Consider the following 11,162-nt stretch of genomic DNA (forward strand, 5'->3'; position numbering starts at 1 on the left):
TTATTGATAGTAACTGTTTTTTATTTTGTCAATTTGCGTTTTTTCTGCAATTTTTCATCTTAAGTATTCGTTACAGGTTTAAAGCAGAAAAAAAATCCTTCATCCTCCTGTTATTAAATCTAAATACTAGTACAAGAATGCGTCTATAAAAGAGAGGCGAAAGATACCAAAGGGACATTCAAACTCATGAGTCGAAAATAAACTGACAACGCCATGGCTAAAAAAGAAAAAGACAAACAGATAAACAATAGTACACAAAAACAGCATAGAAAACTAAAGACTGAGCAACACAATCCAACAAAAAAATGGGGATGATCTCAGGTGCTCCAGAATGGTAAGCAGATCCAGCATTACATATGGCACCTATCGTGTCGCGTTTAACATGTTTAACGCATAGTTTAACTGTTGACACAAATAATGTGAAGTTCTGTTAATGTACCGCTAGGGACGTAATGTAAAATCAAATAAATAATACTAAACGTTTTAATAACACTTTTAAATCAAGCCAAACATTTCCAGAATCATGTGTAAGATAGTTGATAAACAAGCCAAATATTACCACAAACATGTGTAGGATTTTTGATAAACAAGTCAAATGTTACCACAAACATGTGTAGGATCATTGATAAACAAGTCAAATATTACCACAATCATGTGTAGGCTTATTGATAAACAAGTCAAATATTATCACAAAAATGTGTAGGATAATGGATAAACAAACAGTAGTACTTGATGATGTTGTGATCTCTCCGTGCCAGTTCATGATTTGTTTTTTTTTTACATTTTTATACTATTTACACAATCAAATTACCATTTTTTCTTATTTTATTTCCGTGGGAAAGTAGGGGTTGGGGGTTGGTATTGGGGGGGGAGGAGGAGGCTATAACATTCTAATATTCTATCCTGATTCTTAATTTGTTAACACAAGTTGCATTGCCAGGCAAAAGAAAACAAATCTATTATTACAAATAAGTTCTTTTCAAATTATTTAAAAAAATAATCTTTTCAGCGGTAAAAATGTTATGAAACTAGAGAAAAAAAGCATACCTTTTATATAGTTCAGATAATACAAAAACTTACCAGGTGACTTTTATCGAATATACTGTAAAATCAGAAATTATTGCGAGGTTTTAAATATTGCGTGAAAAAATTATCTTTTCAGAGGTAAAAATGTTATGAAACCAGAGAAAAAAACAACATTGCACCCCTTTTATACAGTTCATATATTACAAAAACTTACCAGGTGACTTCTATCGCATATACTGTAAAGTCAGAAATTATGGCGAGGTTTTAAATATTGCAAACAATGCAACTGAGAGAGGATCGCAATAATAACAACTCGTATTCTGATATCTGATACATATATCTTTATGCATATTTTCCTGAAATCGTAGTAATTAATCTCGCATTTCTGTCCATTCTTCAAAAATTGCAATAACAAATGCACGCAATAACTTCCTAATTTACAGTACACCGAAACAATTGAATTTTTCCTTGGTGAATGCTATTGCAGTAACATTTTGTTTTAACTTGACAATTATTACTTACGTTTATATCTGAATTAGTGAGTTTTATTTCACCTTTTAATTGAACCTTCTGGCGTTGTATACATAAACACAAAAGAAAAAAATTGAAAACAACACGTTTAATAATTTCATGCGTCCAAGCGCTTTTCTGGATTTACCTTCATCAGGAACGCTCAAAGAATATCGGTAAAAATGGGATACAGTTTTCTGCAAAACTTTGCTGAAATTATACTTTTTACGGTATATAAGTTAGATAGTGCACATTTTAAGGTTGTTCTTGTCGTATAACACACCGAGGGGTTGTCAGGATTGCCTAAAGAAAGACCTATCTACGGTGGGTATTTCATTTGATGAATCCTTACACCCTCGGTGTGTTATACAACAAGAAAAACCTTACAAGATACATTATCTAGAACTTAATCGATTATGGTTTTAACATAAAGAAAAACTGTCGTTTTGTGTTTCTTTTAATATTATATATCTACTGTGTCTTTCTTGCTTATATTTTCAGCTTACTGTTTAGAAATCGGAAGTGCTTTTACCTCTTCTTTAGTTATCGTATCAATTTAAAATCTTTGAATTGTCCATTTGGTCGTATAATAACTTTCATGTAAGGCATATATTGGCATGACTGATAAAGAATATAACTATACGTTGTCTCAAGATAAGAAAATATTTGTACAAGGCTTAAAAACAGGTAGACCAAAAGTATATTTCGAGACAATGCTATTGTTTTCTTATATTGCAACACTTGTTCCATATAAAATATGTTTAGGGGTAAAAACCAAACTTGAAGTGGACGACGTAAATATTCCCCGAATCTGTATTCTTGTATTGGCGTCATAAATAAAACTCTACTACTTCCCAAACAAGGTGTTTTACGGTCAATGACTAAATGAATGAATATACGGTAAATGTAATGTGACCGCACAGACCGGTGCAGAATTATAAGCATTATTTATAAAGTAGACAAGACAATGAATTCTGGGCATATATAGATAGACCACAGTGTTCTTTATCTTTTCTTTACTGAAGCATTTATCTGATGCGTTGTCCAACTAGCATTAGATTGATGGATTGGGAGAGAAAAGTTGTAATCCCTGATATGGATTCAATACAAGGATTATTTAATAAGATGGTGTTAAGAGTATTTAAGAGAATTTTGAACAGAGCTGCTTTTAAAGTTGATCTTCTTAATGCGTTATGCTTTCTTGAGATAGTTCAAGTATACAACATGTGTATATAATGCGCACAGATTTTAGTCCATGGCCGAAAAGCAGGTTTGGCGTTTTCATGATACGTAGAGGATTCCTGTTAAATTAGTTAATAATTCATCACATCTATTCGTTTTGTATAATTAGAAAAAAAGCAAAATAACAAAAATACCGAACTCCAAGTAAAAGTACAAAATTTCAAAATTAAAAATTCAACGCAGTTTTAATAATACAACTCCTCATGATCATTATGTTTATATACTCTTATCCCTAAGCATATCCGATGAATGCCCATTCATAATAGCATTTTGAATGCATTCTATTTGGAACCCCTTATATGAACAAAATTCAAGATATGACATACTGTTTACTCTATCATCCCAAAATATTTTGGTTGACGAATGAAGGAAAGGGATATTCATCTCATGGAAGAACTGCTTGATGTAACTGGCAATAGTTTTCTTACGTTAAGTATCAAATACTCAACGCATTTAGGTCGATACGAAATCCAATATTCAATCAATTGGACCAGTTTTGTCGGTACAAATGATAGACAGGGATCACGTAACAGGGGCCATAAACATAGAAAGACATTTTGCATTGCAACATGACACATAAGACTACAAAAATTGTTATAGAGGTTATTCGACGTTCGAAGTTCGTGGCACTCTCCAAACAAACGATGTTAGTGAATTTCCCAATCCGATGTGATAAGACAGTTGTATTTTTCCCAATCTTTAAACTATCTTTTACTGACACTGATTTAATTTTACCTTGTGTTGCCTTTTTATCTTTATTGGTAATTCGTTGTCAATCTAGATCCGATTGGTAACACAGCTCATTGTTAGACTTTTGGCAGAGTGTACCACCATGAGACCGAACAAATATGCATTCCTCGTGGACCTTTTTTGTGCATGCAGTTTTAATTTGCAGCATGTTATTGTATCTATAAAACACAGCAGCATTGGATGATTTGCTGATAGATTTTAAGATTTCGGAGGATGTTAAAAACTCATGAAAGGTACCAGCCTGAGGCTGATTTTTTGGAATGCAAGACGCGTGTTTAGTCTACATAAGACTCATTAGTGGCGACTGACTATTTTGGCCTTTTTACTAGTTTGTAGATATTGTCTCGCTGATAATTTTTTTTTGCTTTTAGAAACTTTTCTATCTATTAAAGATTTCAGGATAAAAAGAAGAAAACAATCTATTGGTAGAAATCATCAGTTAAGGGTTATAACGTCTATAGTTATTTTTGCCTTGCTGCTCATTTTGCAATTCAAATTTTGTCTCTATCTTTATTGAAAAAAAGATAACAATGAAAACAGTTAGTAAAAAATTTTCATTTAAAGGCAATTATAACTCCTGTATGTAGTTTTTTTAAAATACTTTGTCAAATTGACGGTAGGTATATTCTAAACATTTCTATCACCGTCAGATTTTCTTTATCTATAATGGTTTTAAAAATGATAAACAACACATGTACTTGCATTTCACTCCTATCTTTAATTTTTAGTCATAATGGTTGACAGGCGTGAACATCAGACACATTTTTCAAACAACATACACCATGATTGTGGCCAAGTTTGATTCCAATTGGCTAAGTAGTTTCAGAGGATAACATTTTTGTAAAAATTAACGTACGATAGACGCCAAGTGATGTCATTTGCTAAAATCTAGCCCTATTGTGCCAAGTGAGATACAAAGTAAAGCTTATTTTTCCTCGTTTGAATTTTGTCATGATGAAAAGGCACAATCGTAGAGGTTACGTTATTAGTACGTGAAAAACACAATGTTTTACATTTTGTAACGGTAAAAGGAAAAATCGTAAAGGTCACATTAATAGTACATCAAAAAAACAGGGAGTGAAAAACAATTATTTAATTTGCAAAAGCAAAGCTATACCTTGGGCATTTGAGTCGTAATTAAATATTCAAAATATCGTATTTGTAGGACAAAATGTGATAAAGTTATTCAAATTATAGTGTTCCATCTTTAAAGTCTTTCTGAAATATTTGTTTCAAACATTTTTAGGGTTGTAAGATATTGTTGCGCCAGAACAAAGTTATATTTTGAATAGTTATCGTCAAAATATTCAAGCGTATCTTAAATTATGAGTACAAGGAGTGTATATCAACTGATTTACTGGGGAATATATCATAAATTACTTTTTGGTTTGGATTAACTCTGAAATGTTGGGAACATACCTCGATTTTATTTCCTTCAATAATTGATGAAAGTAATCAAACTTGTCAATAGCATTTGGCAGGTCATTCCATTCATTTCGGTGATTTGGAATTTGTTTCCTGAAGGTGAACAATATAAAATTCCAGTCTTAAAATAATTTACAAACCTAAGTTATCTTCATATAGCAAACATCAAACCATGAACATTAAAAATATCGTCAAAACGCCTATCATCTTGCCAGACCACATTTGAAAATAAGGATTATCAAGAAAAAAAACTATTTGAAAATAAGGTCGATACTATAGCGAGTGGACCCAAAGTACAGAAAAGTATCATAACTAAGCAGTCAATGTGCATGGTTATGATTTTTACGTACATATTTATAGAGTATCCCAAACTGACAACTTCAGAACTATGGGTGCAACTCAATAAGGCAAACATAATTTCAACTAATGACTATTCTTTTTATAACTCTTTTGTTATGTATGCTTTGATCTCTCTTTGACTATCCTTACTTATTCCACTAAGCTTTTCTCATGATACACTAGATTATGTAATGTGTCTCGACTTCCTCGTACAGTTTGAGTAATCACTATGTCTTCGCTTTAAAGAACAAACTAATATTTGTTTACTGTTGAGGCTTACCGCGAAAACTAAATGATCCTCTATCACACTAAAAATGAGACATACATTAAACCATAAAAGCGAAAAGTGTAATATATAGTTATTTCAATTGAAATTTTACCAAAATTAAGTATGTTATTATGATGTTACTTAATGTGGCGTTTAATGAATGTGTAAACCGGCTGTATTACTTAAAAGTGTGGTAAGAAGTTGTATTTGAAACAACAAGCCCATACAATATGTGTTCGTGAGTAATATACTAAAGAAAAAGTTTTTTAATTTCTTCTTATTTTTCATCTTTTTCCTTGAATCCTTAAAAATGTTAAAAAAAAACCGTAACTCCAAAAGAACACAATAGAATATCAAAATATGAAAACGAAACGTTATAGATTATTAGAATATTTGAAAGTCAAGGATGTATTAGAACCGAAACAGTTGAAGAGCTATATGATCACAAAGAACCTAAAACAATAGCCAAATCAATCTAAGGTCAACTTTGTTTGAGGGAGTTGAATCCTTACAACAACATACCAATTCTTCTGATATCAACAGAATTTCATGCGTCCGTAGGGCTTTTTCTTGATTTTCCTTCATCAGGAACGCTCAAAGCCGAATATTTTAAAGCCAAGGATGTATTAGAACCGAAACAGTTGAAGAACTTTATGTCCACATAGACCTAAAACAATAGCCAAATCAACCTAAGGTCAACTTTGCCTGAGGGAGTTGAAACCTTACATTAACATACCAATTCTTCTGATATCAACGGATTTTTCTAATTTTTTACTTTATACACATGTTGATTAACAAACTGGGTCCTATATAAACCAAAAAGACGGTCCAGTATTTTTTTTAGAATTTATGAATTATTTTCTATTTGAATTTGAAGGCGCCTTTCTGAAGAAGAAGATTTTAATTGCGATTTGCTCAACTTAATTGGTGGTTAAGTTGGAAAGATCCAATTCGATGCACCTAACAATCTAAAGTAAGATGCATAGGGTAAACTTATCGATCCTTTAAATAAACTTATTCTAAAAGGTTACCAATTTAACACTGTAAATAGATCTTTGAATATTGTTTTAATTGGCATTAATAATGATTTTGTTATCAGTAAATTAAAAGTAAACTAAATATTATTAATACTATATACTATATACGCAAGTAAACAGTTTCACAGTATTTCTGAAGACCCTCTTTTATATCGGACATACTTTTTGTCAATCTAATGCGTATATATTACGCACAGCTTTTAGTACATGCCCGCACAGTAGGTTTGGTGTTTTCATGATACGAAGAGGATCCCTGTTAAATTAGTGTAATAATTCATTACATCTATTCAATTGGTATCATTAATACATGTCATATCCGCGTAAAAAAATAACATAAAGCACAAAATTTCAATATTAAAACTTTTCCGCAGTTATGATTATACAACTCCTCATGATCATTATGTTTATATTCTCTTATCCCTAATCATATCCGATGAATGTTCATTCATAATAGCGTTTTGAATCCATTCTATTCGAACCATTGATATGGTCAAAATTTAAGATATGACGTACTGTTTAGTCTTTCATCCCAAAATACGATGGATTGTGAATTAAGGAAAGGGATTTACATCTCAAAGTCGAACTGCTCGATGTAACTGACAATTGTTTTCTTACACTAATATCTAATACTCAACTCATATTTAGGTTGATGAAGTATTCAACATCTTATCAACTGAGCCAGTTCTGTCGGTACAGATCATCACCACAGATCACGTAAAAGACGCATGCAGAACATAGAACGACATTTTGCATTGCAGCATGAAAGCTAAGACTACAAAGATTATTACAAAAATTATATTACGTTTGAAGTTATTGACACTCTCGGAACACATGCTATAAGTGAATTTCCACATCCGATGTGATATGACTGTCTAACTTCCAATCAGTTAACTATCATTTACTGACATTGATTTAATTTTATCTTGTGTTGCCAGTTTATCTTTCTTGGTTATTCGTGACACTGTCAATCCAGAGCATATCAGTAACACAGCCATTTGCAGGACTTTTGGCAAAGTGTACCAGCCTGAGACAGAACGAATATGCATTCCTCCTGCGTGGACCGTGTTTGTGTATGCTGTCTTAATTTGCAGCTTATCATTGTGTCTATAAAAACACCAAGATTGGAACAAAATTTAGCTGATTTAAAGATTTTGGGGTTTCAAAAAATCATCAAGGATACCATGCTTATGATTAGGTAAGCCAGGCGCGCGTTTCGTCTACATAAGTCTCATTAGTCGCGACTGACTATTGTGGTCTTTTTACCAGTTTGTAGATCTTGTCTTGCTGTTTATTGTTTTGCGCTATTAAAAGCTTTTCCCTATCTATTAAAAATGTCAGGATGAAAGGCAGAGAAAAAAAAAACAACCAATAGAAATCATCAGTTAGGGGTTACATCCCCTATAGTTATATTTGTCTTGCTGCTCATTTTGCGATTAAGTCTGTATCTTTATTAAAAAATAAATAATAGATAACAATGAAAACAATTGGTATTTATTTTCATTTAAAGGCGACTATAACTACTGTATGTAGTCGTTTGACAATTTTTGGTCAAATTGACGATAGGTATATTCTAAACATTTCTACCACTGTCAGATTTTCTTTATCCATAACATTCCTAAAAATGATAAATAAAATTGAGAGTGGTAACGGAAAATGCGTCAAAGATACAACAACCCAACCAAAACGCAGAAAACAGCAAAAGGCCACCAATGGGTCTTCAACACAATGAGAAAATCCCGCACCCGGAGGCGGGCATCAGCTGGCCCCTAAACTATAATGAATACTAGTTCAGCAAAATGGACGTCACACTAAACTTCGAAACATATATATGAACTAAAATTAGAAAAACCTACAAGACTAACAAAGGCCAAAGGTTCCTTACTTGGGAAAGGCGCAAAGAGATCTCAACCCTGCCTTATACCTGTAGTCAATGTGGCATGAACAAACACACAGCAATACGTACAGTAAAATTCAGTTCAAAAGAAGTCTGAGTCCGATGTTAGAATAGGTAACAAAAGAAGCTAAGCAAAATGACAATAATCAACATAAATTAACAAAGGACTACTAGCAGCCAGCTCCAGACCTCAATTAAACAGATTGAAAGATTATGTCTTCATCATATGAAAATCAAGTACAATCCCTCCCGCTAAGGGTTTAGTTTCATACCATCATAAAATATACGCGAAGAACATAACCCGTATCATGCCAACTACTGGTTTTAGAATAAATGTGTTTATTTCCGATGCAAGGACCCTATGAGTGAATCAATATTAATTCTAAAAAATGCCATCTTTAATGACCTGACAATAGTATCGTATCTATATCACTTCTGAATAAGTCTGTTTAAAGGTTTGGTTAGCTTTTGAGGTGAATGACGTCATTTTTGTGCTTTGTATAGAATATTTCCATCAAGTTCTTCCAACGAATCTTTGAAACTCCAAAAGCAATTTATTTCACTATTTTCAAAGGCCTAACTTGAAATTTATAACCACGTTTTTGATTGTACCAAGTGTACTAGTGAGTAGAATAGACAGTTTAGTGGTGGAACAACGGCTTGAAGATGAAATAAATCTATATTCGTAAGGTGTTTTGTGCAACTTCGGAAGCCAGTACATAGTTAGAACTTTCATGTTATTCAGTTCTGCTTGTAAATAAAGGCAACAGTAGTATACCGCTGTTCGAAACTCATAAATCGATAGAGATAAAAACAAATCCGGGTTACAAACTAAAACTGAGAGAAACGCATCAAATATAAGAGAACAACGACACAACAAAAACACAACATTAAAACGTAACACATACAGAAACGAACTATAATATAACAATGGCCATTTTCCTGACTTGGTACAGGACATTTTAAGATAAAATGGTGGGTTGAACCTGGTTTTGTGGCATGTCAAGAGGTAGCTAAAAGTTTATGTTTGTTACATATATCATTTTCCGAAATTGAGTCAGTTGGAGTGTTGGTGAATTGGTGATTTCCTTTTGCATAAACTCAATATAAAATTTACGTCAAACAACAATGATATTATTGGCAGCCTTATCAGCCGGGACAAAAACAAATTCTTTGGCGAGTTATTTTAGCTTATGTTTTGCACGAGAAATAGGGCTATTGTAGTTGTTGTTAGATAAGATAAGATGTTCTTTAAAATGTTTAATACGAATATCAACTATGTCCGTTACTGAATTAAAAAGGGAATCTAAGGATATTTTATCAGTTTTTTCTCGTTTTATCCATTTCATACAATAAGTACGGAGTGAGTCGTCGATGATGTTACGACACTCATTCCAATTGATAATTGACGGAGGACGATATTTAGGTTCTTTGCTAGGATTGATTTCAACCCTCGGTCCTGGACAATGTTAAGATCTCCTGTTATAACATGGGAACTGGGGACATAAATGTATTTGAATTTTTGCAATTTCATGACGTAGGTGTATTGTCACTGATATTACCATCTTTACACACCTCGCTATAAGTAAACAGATAAGTCCAGATCAATTTTTTGTAGACATAACATAATCAAAATAACCAGGAATTTGTTCTTTTACGAAATGATCATTAAGAATACCGGCAATATTTACAAAATCAAAGCCTTTATTGACATATTTGATTTTGATGAAATGTTTTTTTATGATCTACAGGGCGATCAATTTTCGGAAACTATAATTTGGACGATGTCATACTTAGGACTACAATATGGAATTGTGTTGAAATTCTCCAAAGTTTGATGTAATTTATTAACAGGTGAAGAACAGAGCTTGGTTAACAGATAATGCCTGCCGTTGTTTTTTTAAATAGTAATTCGGTCCGAAATATTTGTATTGTTAGTACGAAATTTTCTCTTCTGCGATTTATTCTACGTCCATGAGAACGGTTTTTACGAACAGTTTTAGAAAATATACCCAAAATATTAACAGAATCGGTTCTTGATATAATACCAATTCCCATGATATTATCATTAAGAGTGAGAGGATATAGACTGTCTGTAATTCTTAAATCCAATTTAATTCAATTATTTCCCGTGGTCGTACAAAGTTTGAATGATATTCACCAGGTTGCTTATTCACTACTTCTAAAGGTTGAACTGTTAAATATTTAGTAATATGGTTGTGCTTCTTCAGGTGTTGATGAATGATACTTGTAAATGTATGGGTCTTCTAAAACGATAAAGGTGTTATTGCTTGCGTTTAGATAGCGTCCGGTTTCACCTATGTACTGAATACCACATTTCAGTTTCTTTCATGTAAGTAAATAGATAATTCTGTTAGTTTTTCAATTTATATCAGTTTCAAAATTAAAGGAAAATGTGCGACCATTTAACGTGCACCTGACCGTATTGTTGGTGGAGAGACGGGGACATGTAAGTCATGTTTTGGCATGACACTTATCGATAGTTGGTAACAACGATTTTTATTATTAAAAATGTTTGTGATTGTAGTATTTTTAGATAAGCGATTTTGAAGATTGAGACGTATAGATACCCTTTGAACGAGTTTGGTATAAAGTATTTTTCTATTTCTGAGTTTCATTTTGTTATCCGCATTTCCAATTTAAAGGAGCA

The sequence above is a fragment of the Mytilus californianus genome, unplaced genomic scaffold (genome assembly GCF_021869535.1).
Source record: "Mytilus californianus isolate M0D057914Y unplaced genomic scaffold, xbMytCali1.0.p SCAF_2, whole genome shotgun sequence".
Lineage (NCBI taxonomy): Eukaryota > Metazoa > Mollusca > Bivalvia > Mytilida > Mytilidae > Mytilus > Mytilus californianus.